We start from the raw sequence: 19,682 nt of genomic DNA on the forward strand, positions 1-19,682 counted from the left end.
GGAAAACCCACAAGGGGCTCATATTTGCTTGGGTGCTGAGGGAGGACCCAGCCTTTGTGAGTTGGCTATGTTTGCTCTTTCCTGTACTCCCTGCTGGGTAGTACGGGTCCTGGGAGAACCGTGGGTGCATAAGGTCCAGGGAGCTTCCTGGGGAAAGTGATCTAGACCCCAAACCTTTCCCTTTTGAAGTTTGATATGATAAGAACTTCCTGACAGATTGGGATGGACCTACATCAAGGGTCTTAGGAAAGAACATATTCCCAAAGGGAACCGACATTGAGGGCAGAGGACGTAAGGATCCATGCTCAGCTTCCCTACATCCATTCTGGCACTGCATTCATAACGTGGAGTCAAAATATAATGAACATGTAAAATATCCTTATATTTTTTTCCCAAATGAAAGGGACCCTGAGCCAAAAACACTCCCCCTGGGAATCTCCAGATCAGATGGGTGAACAGGAGGAAAAGCATTTCTGTCAGTGTCCTAGGCCTGTCCTTCCTGACATTGGATCTGGGTCAGGAACAGGGAGATGTCGGTATTTACTTCAAGCAGGGACACAAACTGTGGCAATAAAACTCCTTTGAGGACCTGGGGAAAGCGTAACCCCTATGTCCAGGAGAATTAGCATGCACACAGAAGACACATGGGATGAGTGAAACAATGGCAACTATGACCTTGAAACTGGTTGTAGAAATAAGGAAGTTTATATATATGTACTTTTTTCTTTTTAATTAAAAAAATTTTTCTTTAAATGTCTTTTTTTTTTTTTAGAGGTAAACGTGTCAAAAATTTTTATTAACATTCCGTTTTAAAAGCTTTATACCCATGGCATACGGAGATATAAAAGTGCTGCTTCTTAAAAAAGTTACCCTTTGCAGTTGGTCCTTGGTTTAGAAGTTGTGGAGCTTCAGTATTTTTATGTTAAGTGCTTTAAGAATACATTATCTTGGTCCCGGGATGGTAACATTGTGTCATTTTCTTCTTCCTCAGAAAAGTGGTTCATGAGAATTCTCAGTGCAGACATGGCAACCTGATGGTTCTCATGAAATTGCAAAGCCTTGATCCTATCCACCACACTGAGTTCCTTTATCAGAAGACACAGAATCTCTTCCTCAGAAAGCTTCTCTGCTACCTGGAGGAGGAAGGAGATGATGTCAAGGATGACAATGACACATTTGGCATCTGGGACAGTGAGGAGGTTCACCAGTGGCTCCAAGACTCCAGATTGAACAAGCTGGATCAACTGGTCCAAGCTGCTCCCAATTGCCAAGTTAGCCAACATCCAGATAGCCTCTCTGGACTTTAAAATCTCCATTTTTTTTTTAGCAGAGTCACCAAGAGGGGCAGAACATTGCAGGTGAACAGCTGCTGGATGTGCTGGTAGGGCCCAGCAGCCACGTTGCTCTGGGCCCGGGCTGCTTTCTTCTGGATGGAGGACTTGTGGTGCAGCAGGAGCCTGGGCAGCACGCTCAGGATGCCTGCATCAATGGCCAACTGGGTCTGGCAATCCAGTCCTGTGACGATGTTCCCCACGGTCCGGAGAGATGGGGTCAAGACATTGAGTTCTGAGCTGGTCATGAGCTCCACCAGCCTGGGCAGCACCCCCATGTCCACCACTTGGCCAATGTGCCCATTACAGCCCTCGGTGAGGTAGCACAGGGCCCAGCAGGTGTCAGAGAGCACCTCGCTATCGTGGTGGTGGAGGAGGCAGAAGAGGGTGGGCAACAGTTGCTTCACTGCTTTCTTGCAGGGGTACGGGTTCTTGTTCCAGCACAGGTTGGACAGGGTCCATGTGATGTTCCGCAGAAATGTAATTGGTATGGTTGATGATATCAGGGCCAGCAGATGTGGGATGGCATTGCTTGAGATGACAAAGTCTTTGAATTCTGGGTCATCACCTATGATATTCCCAAGGGCCCACACTGCCTGTTCACACACAGCCATATGGGGGGGGGGAGACAGGAGCTCCACCAAGGGCTGGATGGCGCCCCCTTCCACTACAGCTTGAGTCTGCTCCGAAGTCCCGGAAGCAATGTTGGTCAGAGCCCTGGCTGCCTCGAACTGCAAGCAGGGGTGGAGTGACGACCTCAGGAACTCCACCAGCTTGGGAATGAGCCCTGCTTCAATAATCAGTTTTACAGGAGGGTTCTTTCCCCAGGACACTATTTTCCTGACTGCCTTGGTGGCCTGGAAACACAGGTCTGGATCCGAAACATTCACTCCATTGATTATTTCCTGTAGGGTGAGGCTGGCAGATGCATCTTTGCCTTGGTACTTAAATTTCCTCAGCCTCTCTTCTGGAGCTTCTGAAGTCTGCATGTTGACTGGAAGAAGTAAAGCACCTGGAAGGAGACTTTGGAGAAGACACAGCCACACTCACGCACAGGAATGGGCCACCGCCCACTTGTTTCCCACCTAGCAGAGAGCTGCAGTCCCCAATACCCTGGTTGGCCTTAAATGCCCTAAATGTCTTTTATTCAATGAGAGGAGAGGAAGCAAAGAGATAGACTCCCGCATGCACCCCTACCAGGATCCACCCAGAAAGCCCATCAGAGGGTGATGCTCTGCCCATCTGGGATGTTACTCTGTTGCTCAGCAACCGAGCTCTTCTTAGCACCTGCAGTGGAGGCCATGGAGCCATCCTGGGCGCCTAGGGCCAACTCACTCCAATAGTACCATGCTGTGGGAAGAAAGAGAGAAGGAGGAAGGGGAGGTGTAGAGAAGCAAAGGGTGGCTTTTCCTGTGTGCCCTGACTGAGAATCAAACCTGGGACATCCACATGCCAGGCCAATGCTTTACTACTGAGCCAACTGGCCAGGGCTGTGTTTTTTTCTTTCTTTTTTTGTTGGATATATGTTAATCTCTGATTTCCTTCGTTTTCTCTTATTTCCTCTACAACAATATTTCTCAAGCATGCTATTCTTGACATTTGGGAATAGGTAATTCTGTGTTAGGTTGGGGGAAGTTCTGCCCTGTGTATTGTAGAGATTTAAACAGCATCCCTGGCTTCATCCCATGAGATACCCATAAGACTCCCCCAATTGTGATGCTCAAAATTGTCTTCAGATGTTGAGGGTAGAATTACCCCCACATGAGAACCACTGCTCTGCCCTTTTATAGGAGGAATGTTGGTCTTCATACAACTCCCCAGCTAGAAATATTGCCTGTAGATCCTGGACCTGAAGGGTCACAGGGGACCTCTGTTTCTCATCTGTGGCTCCAGCTCCCACTAGGCATGTCCACTTATAGTTCCAGCTTCTCAAATATGCTTCTTCGTTTTGGTGATAGACTGCTTTCTGTATACATTCAGATTTGAAGGATCAGAGAGCCTCCAGCTCATGATGGGCAGCCCAGATCCCATGGTCACTGGATGTCTCCTGGGTAGGCATGTGGTCCCTGCTGAGAACCAGTAGCAAACGAGCCAGGAACGACTTCTCAAAAGAAGAGACAGTGTGTGTGTGGGGTATATTTTTGCTCTCAAGCTCTGGAGGTCTGTGCTGATTCTTATACTGGGGTCTCCAGAGGTCTTATTCAGCAACCTAATTTGCCACAGACCCTTTGAGCAAGCTTGGCTCTGGTGGGTCAGAGGCTCTAACTGCAGGGCTGCCTGTCCCTTGGCCATCTGATCTGGACCCATTCATACCCCACAGTCATGCCGGTTCCTCAGTAAACGAGTCATAGAAATCTGCCCACTGTGATATGTGCTATGTCCCCAGCCCAAAGGGGCTCAAGGCTAGCACCTACGGACCATTAGAAGAACAGAGAACTATATCCTCATCTGCCACCCTCCTCACTGTCAAGGGCAGCGCCTGTGTGGAGTTGAGGCTGTTTCTGAAGTTTTCTTTGGGAGTTGTGGAATGCCAGCTGCCACTTCCCAGGGAGCACTAGTGGGCAGAGCCCTGCTGGGTGTCTTCCCGATGCCTCCTCCTCCTGTGTCAACCAATTATGAGCATTTGTTTGCTCCAGCTCTTTTTTTTTATAGTGTAGCAATTTTTATTTTATTATTTTTAAAATTTATTTTGGAGAGTGTAGATAAAGAGATGAGAGAAGGGGAGGAGCAGGAAGTATCAACTTTCCTCTATGCCTTAATCAGGCGAGCCTAATCTTTTTGTTTATTTTATTCATGTTAGAGTGTGGAGAGAGAGAAGCAATTCTTTTTTTGTGAGAGAGACAGAGGGACAGATAGTGACAGACAAAAAGAGAATGAGATGAGAAGCATCAATTTTTTGTTGGGGCACCTTAGTTGTTCATTGATTGCTCTCTCATATGTGCTTTGATCAGTAGGCTACAGCACGAGTGACTCCTTGTTCAAGCCAGCAACCTTGGGCTTCAAGAAAGTGACCATGGGTCACGTCTATGATTCCACACTTATGCCTACAATCCCGCACTCAAGCTGGTGAGCCAGAGGTCAAGCAAGCGACCTTGGGGTTTTAAACCTGGGTCCTCTCTGTCTTAGTCCAATGTTCTATGCACTGCACCACTGCCTAGTCAAGCACCATTCCCATTTTATAGATTAAAAAAGAGGCAAAGAGGCCCTGGCCAGTTGGCTCAGCAGTAGAGCATTGGCCTGGCGTGCGGGGGACTCGGGTTCGATTCCTGGCCAGGGCACATAGAAGAAGCGCCCATTTGCTTCTCCACCACCCCCGCCTTCCTCTCTGTCTCTCTCTTCCCCTCCCGCAGCCAAGGCTCCATTGAAGCAAAGATGGCCCGGGTGCTGGGGATGGTTCCTTGGCCTCTGCCCCAGGCACTAGAGTGGCTCTGGTCACGGCAGAGCGACGCCCCGGAGGGGCAGAGCATCGCCCTCTGGTGGGCAGAGCTTCGCCCCTGGTGGGTGTGCTGGGTGGATCCCGGTTGGGTGCATGCGGGAGTCTGTCTGACTGTCTATCCCCGTTTCCAGCTTCAGAAAAATACAAAAAAATAAAAAAAAGAGGCAAAGAGAAGTTGAGAATCTAGCCTTAGGTAGCACAGCTGGTGAGAACAGAGCAGAGATTCAAACCCACTATGGAATGATCTGGAGTCCATGTGGTGTATACCATGAGATTCTCACCCTGAAGGGACAATGAAGAGAGAGTGAGGGAGACCAGGTGCCCAGACAGAGCCAGGCACATGGACATGCACATATTTCTCCCTGGTTTTCACCACTGGGATAACGGGTCAGAGAAATCAAGGACAAGAACCAAGAGAAGCCAAGGGAGGAGGGTGATGAGCCTACTAGGAGAGAAACTCCACTTCCCAGGAGTCAAGAAAATCCCTTTCGCTAGTGAGACTGTCTCAAATCGCTCTCACTGGGCAGTAACCTAAGTAGATTGACTCCAGCCTTCCACGTTTCCAGGGTTGTTTCTGTGTCTGACAGTGTAAGCTCTCTGTAGCCCTCTGGGAACTCTCTGCTTTCAGCGATAGGGAGGGGGGAATGAGGTATGTGGGTGTCATAGTTTTATAAAGATAAGATATATTAGAACAGGAGGCCAAGAGACCATGGAGGAGATTGGTGTTGACATTCCCATAGCACTTAAGGAACTATTTGTCAAGGTTATCTCTTATCATGAAAGTGAAGAACTTGTTTAACCAGTTACTTCTGTACTAATTACAATCTTAGGAGGGTAAGGGGTCAGTAGCCTTTCGCTGAAGTCCCCTCAGAGCTGGGGTATGACCTGTGTGGTGGCTATGGCTGTGGAGATGCAAGTTGATGCTAATGACTCACTCACCCTCCTTGCAAACAGGGCTTCTCCCCTGAGTGTGTTTACTGGTGTCTGAGGAGAACCGATTTTCGTGTAAATCCTCACTCACAATCCCTGCAAACATAGGGCTTCTCCCCTGAGTGTGTTCTCTGGTGTCTGAGGACATGTGACTTTCATGTAAATCCTCACTCACACTCCCTGCAAACATAGGGCTTCTCCCCTGAGTGTCTTCTCTGGTGTGTGAGAAGATATGACTTCTGTGTAAAACCTCGCTCACACTCTCTGTAAACATAGGGCTTCTCCCCTGAGTGTGTCCTCTGGTGTATGAGGAGTTCTGACTTTTGTGTAAAGCCTCACTCACACTGTCTGCAAATATAAGTCTTCTCCCCTAAGTGGTATGACCTCTGGTGTCTGAGGAGGTGTGACCCATCATCAAAGCATTGCCCACACTCTCCATACTTGACAGCTACAATTCTCAACATTCCTACTCTGTTTTCTGTGTCCACAGAATACACGTTCTGGACTCTGCTGGGCACTTCCTGCATCATTCTCTCTTGCTCACTAGAGCTTTCCAGGTGTTCTTTGGGAGATTTGAAAAAGGCCCTTGAAATCCTCCTTGGACTGGTCCTTTTAAGCAAATATTTGGACTTTCCTTTGACCTTTTGACTTCAGCTTTGTCATTCCAGTTGTGTGTATCAGTATGTTGCTACTGCTGATTTGGATCCTGTGGGCAGGGATTCTCTGATTGGAGCTGTTTTCTTGCAGATGTTCCTGGGAGAATTTGAGAGGGGTGATTGCATCCCACATATTGACTGAAGGAATTTCTGACTGGAGAAGGCCAGAGAGCAGGAGGGACATGGGTGTATCTCTGGCTGTGGTTCTCATCCAGTTGGCCAAGGATTCATCCTTCCCATCCACATACTCATGGCAGTTTCTCCCTTTGGTGATGAGCCAGGAGTATCCATTGTTGCCTACCTCTTCATCTTCTGTGATCTGGCCCTCATAAGGGCCAAAGTGCACATCCTCTAGCAGAGCACATGCCTCATTCCACACTCCAAGCCCAGCCTCAGGGATGCCCAATGCTCTGATTCTCAACCCAGGGGGCAGAGTGAGGGCTGTGTGGTTTGGATGCCCCTTATTCACTGCACTGTCTTTTACAAATGTAGAAGGCCCATGCACGTCACAACTGTCAATGAAGAAGTTCTGACACTTCTCACAATAGAGGTAGTCATCATCCTGGGACTCACTGTCTTCTTGGTGCACATGGCCTTTTTTTTTTTTTTTTTTTTTTTTATAATTTTATTTTTTTAATGGGGTGACATCAATAAATCAGGATACATATATTCAAAGATAACAAGTCCAGGTTATCTTGTCGTTCAATTATGTTGCATACCCACCACCCAAAGTCAGATTGTCCTCTGTCACCTTCTATCTTGTTTTCTTTGTGCCCCTCCCACCTCCTATCCCTCTCCCATTCCCCCCTCCCCCCCGTAACCACCACACTCTTATCAATGTCTCTTAGTTTCACTATTATGTCCCACCTACGTATGGAATAATACAGTTCCTGTTTTTTTCTGATTTACTTATTTCGCTTCGTATCATGTTATCAAGATCCCACCATTTTGCTGTAAATGTTCCGATGTCATCATTTCTTATGGCTGAGTAGTATTCCATAGTGTATATGTGCCACATCTTCTTTATCCAGTCATCTATTGATGGGCTTTTTGGTTGTTTCCATGTCCTGGCCACTGTGAACAATGCTGCAATAAACATGGGGCTGCATGTGTCTTTACGTATCAATGTTTCTGAGTTTTGGGGATATATACCCAGTAGAGGGATTGCTGGGTCATAAGGTAGTTCTATTTTCAGTTTTTTGAGGAACCACCATACTTTCTTCCATAATGGTTGTACTACTTTACATTCCCACCAACAGTGTATGAGGGTTCCTTTTTCTCCACAGCCTCTCCAACATTTGCTATTACCTGACTTGCTAATAACAGCTAATCGAACAGGTGTGAGGTGGTATCTCATTGCCGTTTTGATTTGCATTTCTCTAATAGCTAAAGAAGATGAGCATCTTTTCATATATCTGTTGGCCATTTGTATTTCTTCCTGGGAGAAGTGTCTATTCATATCCTCTTCCCATTTTTTTATTGGATTGTTTGTTTGTTTGTTGTTGAGTTTTATGAGTTCTTTGTATATTTTGGATATTAGGCCCTTATCTGAGCTGTTGTTTGAAAATATCATTTCCCATTTGGTTGGCTTTCTGTTTATTTTGTTATCAGTTTCCCTTGCTGAGCAAAAACTTCTTAGTCTGATGTAGTCCCATTCATTAATTTTTGCCTTCACTTCTCTTATGGCCTTTTCTTGTAGACTATACATCTTTACTTCAGTCTCCTTTCTCCTGAGTTCTCGGCGCCTCTGAGTCCATTCTTTATGTGAGTCCTCAGTGTCCTCTGCAGGGGGTCTGGTGGCCTGTCCGCGGTGACCCATGAAAGAGGGCAGAGGAACTCTGAGGTCTTTGTTCAGCAGCTTGTCCTGGTTTATCTCCACGTTGCAGCAGCGCGCCTCCTCCCAGTCACCCAAGGTGACCACCCCTCCCAGAAGAATGCTCCAGCTCATTAATGAAGCACAGACACTGTGTATGTTTCAGTGCCTGAGTTGTCACAGCACCTAATTTGCAAAAAAAAAAAAAAAAAAAAAAAGGCATAATTAGTCTGGGTTCCCTTTTCCTTCCTATTCTCTGTGCAGCCTGCAGCTTCCTAGCTACTCCCTGGTGTGTATTAACAGTGACCCAATGTGTGTGTCACTTCAGGCCCTACAACTGACCTTCCTGGCCATTCATGCACCCTCCTCCACAGTGCCCCAGAGGCGCATGAGAGAGCTACTTTGTAGTGGATAAGTGTACTCCATGGCCAGGGGAGAACCACTTCTCACACGGACACTTCACATGGTCAGGCTAGCAAGTTGCCCCCCTGTGTGCCGGATCTCTCCCTCTCAGGTGTTCTCATTTCAGTGAGGGGACCCTGGTTATTGTCTTAAGGCAGGGTTGGGAAACTTTTTGACTGAGAGAGCCATGAACGCCACATATTTTAAAATGTAATTCCATGAGAGCCATACAACGACTCGTGTACGTTATGCATTATCCAATAAAAATTTGGTGTTGTCCTGGAGGACAGCTGTGATTGGCTCCAGCCACCTGCAACTATGAACATGAATGATAGAAAATGAATGGATTGTAATACATGAGAATGTTTTATATTTTTAACGTTATTTTTTTAATTAAAGATTTGTCTGCGAGCCAGATGCAGCCATCAAAAGAGCCACATCTGGCTCGCAAGCCATAGGTTCCTGACTCCTGTCTTAAGGTCTCAAGAGTTTCCTTCCCAAAGAGATGTTTAGCTAAAACTAAAAGATCTATTGAGATCTTTGTTAAAAACAAAACACTACCCTACCCCACCCCCCAATTATGTAACACAGCCTTGTTCCCAGAACCTTGAGTAACAAGTGTCTGCAGTTCACCCTTCATTTTCCTATTGTAGTTTCAACTTTTTCAGATTGTGACTAAAGTTTCAGGGTCCTGGCAGACAGAAAATCTCTGGTCTAGGGAGGTGAAGCTGCTTATTTAAGTGTACGCAGAGAGGGTTAGGGCTAGCAGGAGCGAGGTGCTTGCTCTGCTGGGGGACATTCCACCCGAGCAGGGAGCCTCTGACCGATGAGACTAATGCATGACTCTAAACTAAGGAAAACCATAGTTTGTCAAGTGGTTTTTCTTCTCCACTCTACAAATTGCCTGTGTTTGCCAGAACGCAGAAACCGTCATTTCCAATATGTTCAGTAAGTTTTCTCTTCATGTGACTTTCTCTTGCTCGTGACTATTTTGTTGTTTAGTGACAACTTGCTTTAGCTTCATCTTTGCTAATGATATTTCTTTGAATTTATTTGTTGGAGTCCTCATATGAACCAGCCCTATATGTATGGTTGGTAGCTGTGAGACTTTGGTTTATACTGGACACCACCAATTTCTAGAAGGGCAGGGACCCCTTCCAGATCTGCATGTAGACAGCTCATTCAGACAGGCCCTAATAAAAGCATCAAGAACCCAGTCAACATTAAGGACACACCATGTACCAAATGATATACTGCCAAGTAGATTTCACATCAGTGAGTTGCAGCAAATATTTTTGGTAATATTTATATGGAGGCATAAAATCATTGCAAATAAATAAAAACAGGGTTTTAAAGAAGTGGTTTTCAGGCCCTGGCCGGTTGGCTCAGTGGTAGAGTATCAGCTTGGTGTGTGGATATCTTGGGTTTGATTCTTGGTCAGGGCACACAGGAGAGATGACCATCTGTTTCTCCACCCCCCTCCTCCCTTTTCTCTCTCTCTCTCTCCCTCTCTTCTTTCCTCTCCCACCCCACAGCCATGGCTCGATTGGTTCCAGTGCATTGGCCCCAGGTGCTAAGGATGGCTCTGTGGAGCCTCTGCCTTAGGTGCTAAAAATAGCTTGGTTGCAAGCATGATCCCAGATGGGCAGATCATCAGCCCCAGATGGGGGTCACCAGGTGGATCCTTGTTGGGACACATGTGGAAGTCTGTTTCTCTATCTCCCCTCCTCTCACTTGGAAAAAGAAGAAAAAGGACCAAAAAAAAAAAAAAGAGAAAAAAGAAGTGGTCTTGCCAGTGGGTCTAGGATCTTGGGACCTAGAAGGTTTCCTTAGATCTGAAAGTCTCATCAATCTCTGGAGAGAGGAAGCAACTCTTGGAGCCCCAGCACCTGAAGGAGCAGCCCATCATGCCTCTGAGTTTTATGAATGTCCTTCCTCCTGCAGGATGACTTTGAGACCCAAGCCAAGGATCTGCACATGAATTTGATAGTTCCTTGTCAAGCATCTGCTCACTGCTAGGTACTTGCAATACCTACCTCTTTCATCTTTCTAACACCCTTGTAGCTTTACTTCTCCTCTTATTTGGATGAAGAAACTGAGGCACAGAGGTTACCTACCTTGCTAAGTTTACATAATAAGCAAGGCTGGATTCGCCCTGGGTTAGCTCAACTCTCTTGTCTTCTACTTCCTTCTTTTATGCCCCCAATTCATCATCTCAGAGAGCCCCAAGGTTGCCTGTGCTAGGAGCTCCCATGGACAGCTGAGATGCTCTGGTCAGAGTGGCTATTTGGCATCGTCTCTCCTGGTCCTCTGGCCCACGTGCGGTTCAGAGCTTTGCTGTCTCTGGACATAGGCTCCCCTTCCCTCTAGGGCTCTGCTGTTGGTGCAGCTCTCCTGGGGTTGCTATGTGCTTTGTTATGACTGCAGTGAAAGCTGCACTGTCTGTAGCCACTGCCAGACCAGTGACCTCAGCTGTGCCTGGTCCTGACTTCTTCCCCAGAGAGTCAGGATGTGGGGGGAGTGGAGTGGTTGGTGAGAGGAGGAGTAGGTCCTGCCATTTCCTACATGGCCCATCTCTCTCTTTCTCTTTCTCTTTCTCTCTCTCTCTCTCTCTCTCTCTCTCTCTCTCTCTCTCTCTCTCATGCTTCCTACTGTCTGAGCTCAGTGACATTTGTACCAGCGGCTCCCAAAAGGAGTCACTTTGGTGAAATGTCACAGGCTTCAGCAAGAATGATTCTTCTCAGTCTTTTCTTTCTCTCCCCACTGCCTCCCTTACACCCCATCAAGTATCATTTTCATTTTAAAAGGACACTGCCTTGAAATTGAAGTGCAGGAAAAAGTAATTACATTTTATCTCCAGGTCTGCTCTTGAAAAAACCTCCTCATCATCTCTGGCTGAAACAGAGGGAGGATTCCAGAGGGGACATGCTGTTAACCCCAGCTCTGCCTGCTCCCCTCGTGGGTCAAGCCAACCACATTTTCTCATGCTAAGGGAAGGGGTGACAGTGTGTTTGACTGTTGCTGCCTCACCCCCTCTCCCAGCAGGGATCAGATGTCCCTGTCAGTGTCACACAAGTAGTTAGCAGTGGGTCCAGACAGATTTGCAATCGGTCAGCTCTGACTCCAGGGCCACACTGGGATAACGGCCATCTCATCTCAGTGACTGCATTTGCAGGACCCCAAACTGGGAGATGCCTTCTGACAAATCATTTGCTTTTCCTGATTTACCACTGTTTTCAAAATTTTAATATGAAAGGCCATTTGAAGTTACCAAATGAAATAATATTTTTCTTATATATTTAATAAAAATCACCATTATTGGAAAGAATAAATTATGCATTGATTGAAACAATCCCAGGAAATCTAACAGAACTGCCGTTTGACCAGGAGCCAAGAGCCTTAGACTCTGGTCCAAATTTCACCCTTAACTAGCTGTGTGATCCTGATTAGTTTACTTCACCTCTTTGGGGCTTATTCTCTTAGTTGTTGAAGTGAGACTTGGGTTGGATGATATCTTGGGTCCTCTCTCGCACTGGTATCCAATGCCCTTCTACTTTTGTGTGCAGACTTCACGCTCTGGACTGTCGGTCTGTGAAAACGAGATTCTGGTTGTAGACGTGACTGCGCTCTTCTCCTACTCTGGGTGTGTTGGCAATCTGGGACCCTGTTCTGTTGTTCCCTGGGGAATCCACTTCCATTTTTGCCAGACTGAACCCTGGGAACTTATTGTTCTGATTTCCCCTGCAAAATGATCTCTTGGACTTGCCTGCCTGCTTGCTCCCTCCCCTCCCTTCCTGCTGTCTCCCCACTACCTCCTCCTCCTCTCTGCCTCCCCTGACCCCACCCCCATGCTGCTTCCATGTCCTGTCTCCCCCGGTGACCCCACTCTCCCTTTTGTAGTACAGTTTCTCTCAACTGGCTCCTTCCACTTCATACAGAGCCTCGGTGCCCTCCCCTTATACCGAAACGGACAAACAAATGAGCCTTGGCTCTGCTGTCCCTGCTGCAGAGGGTCATGTTCCCTCCCTGTCGCACTGTCGCCTCTCCTTGCTGCCCCCTCCCACTGAGGTTTGGCCCTTTCCACTCTTCGGAGAAAACTAGAGACGGCCTCTTCCTGAGATGCAACAGCGTTTCTCCTTGTCGTCTTTGACCTTTTTGCGGCACGGTCACTTCTCCCTCTGTCAGACCTCTCCTCTGTCCTCAGATGTCACCACACTGTCCACCCTGTCTTCTTCGCTTAGGCACTTTGGGTGGTTCTGACTCGGACTCACTTTCCACTCTTTCTCAGCAATCACATTTAGTCTCGTGGCTTCCCCTAAATCTCTTGGGGATTCCAACCCCAAAGTCCTGACTGCCCCCTGGATATTTTCACTTGGGTGTCCTGCTGTCACCTTGCTCTACGTGTTTACAACAGAACTCACCATCTCTGGTCGAAAGCCGGCTTCCCACCTAGGTTCCCCCATTGTCACCTTGCTGTCGTTCAGGCAAGTGGGTTTGAAACCTAACCACTGCCCTTTGTCCCTCCTGTCTCTCACCCACTCCTCATTCCTCGGTCACAAAGACTGCCCTCCTGTTGTCCACAAGGCCTCTCAAAGGGGTCGCCTCCCTTTAGTTCCGCTTCCACTATCCAGGCTCTGACTCACCACACAGGGCTCTCCTAACCAGTCATTAATTTCTTGATTCTTCAATTCATCCCATTGTCCTCTATGCCAATAATCTTTCTAAAATATTATTTTGCACATTTCACTGTATTCACTAGCTTCCTGCATTCCCAGTCTCTAGGCAAACTTTCAGTTGCCTGAAGAACACCCCAAACTTGCAGGTTGATGTACAAAAGCACCCAAAATGGGGCCGTCATGTATTCCACTTTTGCCCCCCACCCAAACTCTTCTCCTTAGAAGAGGTGCACATGCTCTTCTGCCCCTCTGTGTGTCCAGAGCTTGTGTGTCTCCAGTGCCCTGTGCCTGAGCCAGTACACGGGCCTTCATGAGACGCAGTTTCCTCAACTACAAAACAGTCATTGAGCCTCCTCTGACTTCCCTGAGCGGATTGCGAGGATAAAGTTCACTTATTCAACAAACATTTATTGGAGAGGTACTTGGGATCTTCTAAATATTTACATGCCAAATTCTGGGAATTGGTTGAGATACACAAGTTACACCCCCTCCCTTGAGTTGCTCAGAGAGTTGAGGACACATATTCTAAAAACCCATAGTATCCGTGCGATGAGATGGTCAAGAGGTAGGTTGGCTGGCACATGCGCTGTGGGCCAGCCTGGACCTCAGATCTGAAACCTTCTCGGGCTTTTCTCTATCACCTTTTAGCACTGATGATCACCTTTCTCTCTCTCCCTCAGGGCTCAGGTCTACTTAATGTGAACATAAGTAATCATGGATGCTAATTTAATCTTTCTTCCAGGTGACATATTTACATTTTAATAGGAGACAATGCAGAGCATATTTTAAGCCTTATGACAGATGGGTTGGGGACAGAGTTTGAATTAGGGAAGATTTGGGGGGCCTCCAATCACTGTGTAGGCACTCATTGATTCTTTTTGTGGGGCTGGCTCTGCTTGGGCATCCAGAGAGGAGGGTCCCTCCCCAGGCTGTGCCACCTCCCCAGGCTATTCAAGTACTCCGGAGTGTGGGTGTCTGGGTGCAGTGGTGGATCTGTTCCATGATGAGCTATTACCAACAATTCATTACGATAAGATGGACTTACCCTCATTAGCCTGGGAGCTCTGGGTTTAACGTGGCATTCTGCAATCTCCCGGATTCAGCAGCACACATTGGAGGCACGTGTCACATTTAATAGAGCCAGGAAACCTAAACTTTGGGAAACAATGGAAATTTAGCATGCCTCTTGAATGAGTTGACATATTTACTCTTCATGAATCGGCCTATTTTGTAGACAAACACTGTAGCTTAAGGCCTCATTATTAGAAATTAGTTTGCCCCACCACTCTGCCCAAGGATACAGTTCCTCCTTGGGGACCAGTTTTGTCCTTATCATTCTGCTGCTTGCAGTAGGTGAATGGGTTTCTGAGTTGTCAGCTGGAAGTGTGTCCCTGCGCAGATCTGGGGAGGGGCTGAGTCTGTGGTCTCCAGCTGATTCTTCATCACAAGTCATCTGTGTGAAATGAGCACATCATGCCCTCTGGGGAAGGTTTTTGTTTTTCCCTTTGTAATGTCTTCCAGCAAAACTTTGGTCATATTGCCACACTTTATCAGGGTGAGCTGGGGGGAGATTGAATTAACCAGAATCGGTAATCAGTTCAAATAATGTGCGAGAGGCACAGTGTACATTTCCTAAATGTTGATATCACAGGCGCTGCTGTTAATGTGTGAATTCCCTGCCTGGGCTCAGGTCATCGTTGGGAAATTACACAACCGCTTGTCATACTCCCACCAAGTGACAGTTCTTCTACTGGACTTGTTTTTCTTCAATGGCTCAAGGATTTTCTAAGGTGTCTTCCAGCTAGAAATATCTATGTTGCCATTTACCAAACTATGAATCAAAAACAGGGATTCTTTAAAAACATGCCCCAAATTCGGATATCCTATTTCATTGGTGGTGGTGCTGGTGGATGAGGAGGGATAATCTTTTGTGGCCAAAGCATGATCCAATAGTTTATTCTTCTGTTAGGAGTTAAACTTGGCACTTCATTTTTCTCACTCCAATATTTCTCACAAATATACGGTAGCCTGTCTCCCAGGCTGGAAGGTACTCTCCCTGCCCCCCCCCCATCCATTCCTTCCATAAATATTTGTTGAACGTTTGCTATGTACAAAGCACTGTGTTAGATGTTGGGGTTGTGCTGGGCACAGGGTTCCCAAGAAAGTGTTTTGTCCAGCACAGACAGAACTCAATTAGACCCATCTAGTACTTGTTGGGTTTGCAGTGAGTCAGGCCCTGGGGTGGCAGGAAACTCAGACACTCTCTGAAAGGAACACACCAAATCCCTGCAGGTCAGACTAATATACCTGCTCTCCTGCATGTGTTTCTGCCTCCACACAACCTGCTGCTCTCCCGCTCAGTGAAGGGAATGCAGAGATAACATTGCCATTAGGATTCTCATTTAAAGCACCGAAGATTCCCGTGGGAATTGTACAGAAGTCTAGGGGAGATGTCTTATGTTTCGGAAGAACCTTCTTATTTGCTGCCTCACCAACTTCTACTCATTTCTCTATTGTCATACTTGTCATGGAAGAAACTCAAGGGTCCTGTCTTATTTCTATGTACATTAAAGAAAAGGCTGTGTGATGTGGAGACAGATTTTATCCATCATCAGGTGAGAACGTTTAGGTTGTTTTTAGTTTTTGACTCTTATTGTGAGTAAGCCTACGATGAACATTTGCACAGAAGCTTTTGTGTGGACGTGTGTTTTTGTTTCTCTCAGGTGTCTGTCTGGGAGCAGAACTGCTATGTCGATGGCAACTCTCTGTTTACCTTTTCATGGAGCTACCAGACAGTTTTCCAAAGCAGCTGCACCATTTTGTATTTCCACCAGCAACGTCTGAAGGTTCTGCCTTTTCCACACCTTTGCCAACACTTGTTATTATCTGCCTTTTTTATTGTAGCCATCCTCATGGGTATTAAGTGGTAGCTCATTGTGGTTTAATGTCACATTTCCTTGATGACTAATGATTAATATATATATAATATATATTTTAAGTGAGAGGAAGGGGAGAGAGAGACAGACTCTAACATGTGTCCTGACTGGCATCCACCTGGGAACCCTGTCTGGGGCCGATGCTCTGCACATCTGGGACCATGCTCGTAAATGAGCTATTTTTAGTACCTGATGTGGAGGCTTTATGGAGTCATCCTCAGCAACTGGGGCAGAATGGCTCGAATCAATTGAGCCATGGCTATAGGAGGAGAAGAGAGAGAGAGAAAGAGAAGGGGGAAGGGGAAGGTGGAAAAGCAGATGGTTGCCACTCCTGTGTGCCCTGACTGGGAATTGAACCTGGGATTTCCATGCACTGGATTGATGCTCTACCACTGAACCAACTGGCCAGGGCCAAGACTAATGATACCAAACCTCTTTTTATGTGCTTATTTCCCTTTGTATATTTTCCTTGGAAAAATGTTCATTCAGATATTTTGCCCATTTTTAATTGGAGTCTTTTTTCTTTTTAATTATTGGGTTGTAATGAGTTTATGTGTTCTAGATACAAGTCTCTTATCAGATATATGATTTGAAATATTTTCTCCCATTCTATAGGTTTGCTAAGTTCTCATAGTTTCCTCATTTGTAAACTTGAGATGATTGTGTCTACCTCTTAGATTAGAATGCTCAATGAAATGATAGATGAAATCCATGGAACACAGTAAAACCCCATACACGTTAGCTACGTTACTGTATTTTTATTTTATTTTTTTCATTTCTTCATCAGGATAAGAATCTTAGTTACATAATCCTACTTTTCCCCAGAGGCCCCTGGTGTAGGAGATAACTCAGGAACTTGAGTTTTAGGCAGAAGCCTTTTAGTCAAGGGAAGCATAACAAGAATTAAGGTCATAGTAACTGCCTTTTCCCAAGAATTTCCACTTGCCTTCCCTTCTGCTAGGGCTCTGTGAGCTGGGGTGCCCTTTGTAATAGCTGCCCCTGAACTTGGCCTGCTTTGCCTGGCTGGTGCGTGGAATGCAGCCAGGTCAGCTGGGATATAGGTAGCACCCATGGGATCAAGACTGTGGGATCAGGACTTGGCATGGTGAAGTCAGAAGCCATGGGCCTGGAGCTGGTCTGGTGTGTTCTAAAGCAGAACCTAAGAAAGAAAGCAGTTTACTTGAGAGTTATCTTCAGTCAGTGCTGAAATCTCACAGGAGGGGAAAACATGTTTCTGACAAGAGTTTAATCATCACTGTTCACTGATAAACCACTGGTTTGGTGGTAATGAACATCTTTAGCTTATTCTTGTCTGGGAAGCTATTTATTTTGCTTTCCATTTTAAGTGATAACCCTGCTGGATACCTTGGTTATAGGTTCTTGTGTTCTATCACTTTGGATATTTCATGTCAATCTCTTTTGGCCTGAAGTGTTCCTGTTGTGAACAGCCTTACGGGAGCTCCCTTGTAGGGAACTAACTCTTTCCTTTGCCACTTTTAAGATTCTCTCTTTGTTTTTAAGCTTTGACATTTTATGATGAGTCTTGGCATGAGCCTCTTTGGGTTCATCTTGATTGGAATTCTCTGTGTTTCTTGAACTTGTGTGACTTTTTCCTTCCCCAGGTTAGGGAATTGTTCAGCTATGATTTCTTCAAATAGGTTTTCTATCCCTTGCTCACTATCTTTTCCTTCTGGTATCCCTCTGATGTGGGTGTTGTTATGCTTGATGTTGTCCTAGAAGGCCCTTAGACTTTCTTCATTTTAAAAATTCTCTTTTTTGATGCTGTGCTTGGGTGATTACTGTTATCTTGTCTTCCAAATCACTGATGCAGTCCTCTGCATCCTCTAACCTGCTGCTGATTCCTTCTAGTATATTCTTCATGTCTATCTGGCTCTTTTTTATGGTTTCTATGTTCTTTTTAATGCTTATTATATCTTTGCTTATGTTCTCACTGAGGTAATCCATTCTCCCCTTTAGGTCTCTTGAGCATCCTTATAACCATTATTTTAAACTCTGTATCTTGTATTTTGTATACTTTCATTTCATTTAATTCTTTTTTATGGGAATTTCTCTTATTTTGGCAATTTTTCCTTGTCTCTCCATTTTATCTGCCTGTTTGTGTTTGTCTCTGTATATCAGGTAGATCTGCTATGACTCCCAAACTTGCTATGAAGCCTTTATGATGTAGATCCTTTGTTGGTCTCAGTGGTGCAGTCCTCTGGATCACCTAAGTTAGGTGCTCCAGAAGTGATTCTTATGTGGGTTATGTGCCCTCTTTTGTTGCAGCTGAGTCTGGAATGCTTTTTGCTCATTTGTGGGTAGAGTTAACTCTCAGGCTACCTGACTAAAGGATAATAGACTTTGGTTACCATGTAGGAGCTGCTGTTCAGGGATTGCCTCACAAGGCAAAGTTGTTCCTGGCTGGGTCTTGTATCTGCCCCTTTGGCTGTGCTGTTTGTGTGGCTAGTTGGATGGAGCTTTGATGTGGTTTAAAGCCTACATCTGGTTGTGTTGGTTTTGGGCCCCCATGGCCAGGGTTCTGGTGCAGGTCAATGTCAGATGTTGTGTGTAACTGGCCTTGGGCTACCCATCTGGAGCTGCCATGCTATGCAGTGTATGTGGCTGCATCTACTGAGCTTGGATGTGTGTTGGAAGAGCCAGTCTGTGCACCAGGATTGACTTCCTCAAGCTCTGTGCTGGGGGCAGATTAGTAAAAGTCCAAGGCTCTTTGAGTCCACCCGCTGGTTTCTCCACTTCCCAAATGCTCTGAGGCTGCCTAGGCTTCCTCCAGAGTCTTATGAAGAAAGAAAAACAGCTACCCTTAAAAAGCACTTAACACATTCCAGGCACAATTTTAACTGCTTGACATGAAATAGATTATTTAATTCACACATAATTGTGATAAGTAGGCACTATTGATATTCCCATTGTACAGATGACAATGTTGAGGCCCAGAGAATTTACTTATCCAAAATCATAGAGCAGGAAAGAGTCAGAGGTAGGATTTAGACCAGGTTGCTTGACTTGAGAGTCCACACATGTAACTCTTAAATTATGTGGCCACTTGTAAGCCATTTAGATTTGAAAACCATACTGGAAATTAAGTGGTGGTGATGGTAAGGCTTGGTGAGAGGGAAGAGAGGTGGGCAACTGTTTTAAGGGTTAAGAGAGGATGTTCTTCATTGGGTCATATCTGGTGTTTTTATCTGCCTCCTTCAGAGAGAAGGCATATTCTCCAGTCCCCAGGGATCAGCAGACGTTCACATTGTAGGTGGTTGGCGTGTGTATGTTTTCTTTTCTCCCCCTACAGTGTATTTACATTCAAACTTGAGATAAACATCCATTTGATTTAACACACATGAAAATACCTTAGCAGCTTCCTGCAGCTCTGGCCTGTTGCTAAGCAGTGACCCTTGTGTTACCATGGAAACATCATCCAAGACTCCAGACTGCTGCTTGTACCAGCCTGCTCTCCCAAATGTGGCTCTGGGAACCTGAGTTA

The 19,682-nt window shown here is 46.0% G+C and overlaps 2 pseudogenes; both read right to left on the reverse strand.

Annotated features, from left to right (window-relative positions):
• Window positions 1-917: 917 nt before the first annotated feature.
• LOC136320444 (importin subunit alpha-8-like) lies at window positions 918-2,320 on the reverse strand (annotated as a pseudogene).
• A 4,054-nt stretch (window positions 2,321-6,374) lies between these two features.
• Window positions 6,375-8,301, reverse strand: LOC136319530 (histone-lysine N-methyltransferase PRDM7 pseudogene; annotated as a pseudogene).
• Window positions 8,302-19,682: the final 11,381 nt, after the last annotated feature.

The sequence above is a fragment of the Saccopteryx bilineata genome, chromosome 1 (assembly GCF_036850765.1).
Source record: "Saccopteryx bilineata isolate mSacBil1 chromosome 1, mSacBil1_pri_phased_curated, whole genome shotgun sequence".
Taxonomy (NCBI): domain Eukaryota; kingdom Metazoa; phylum Chordata; class Mammalia; order Chiroptera; family Emballonuridae; genus Saccopteryx; species Saccopteryx bilineata.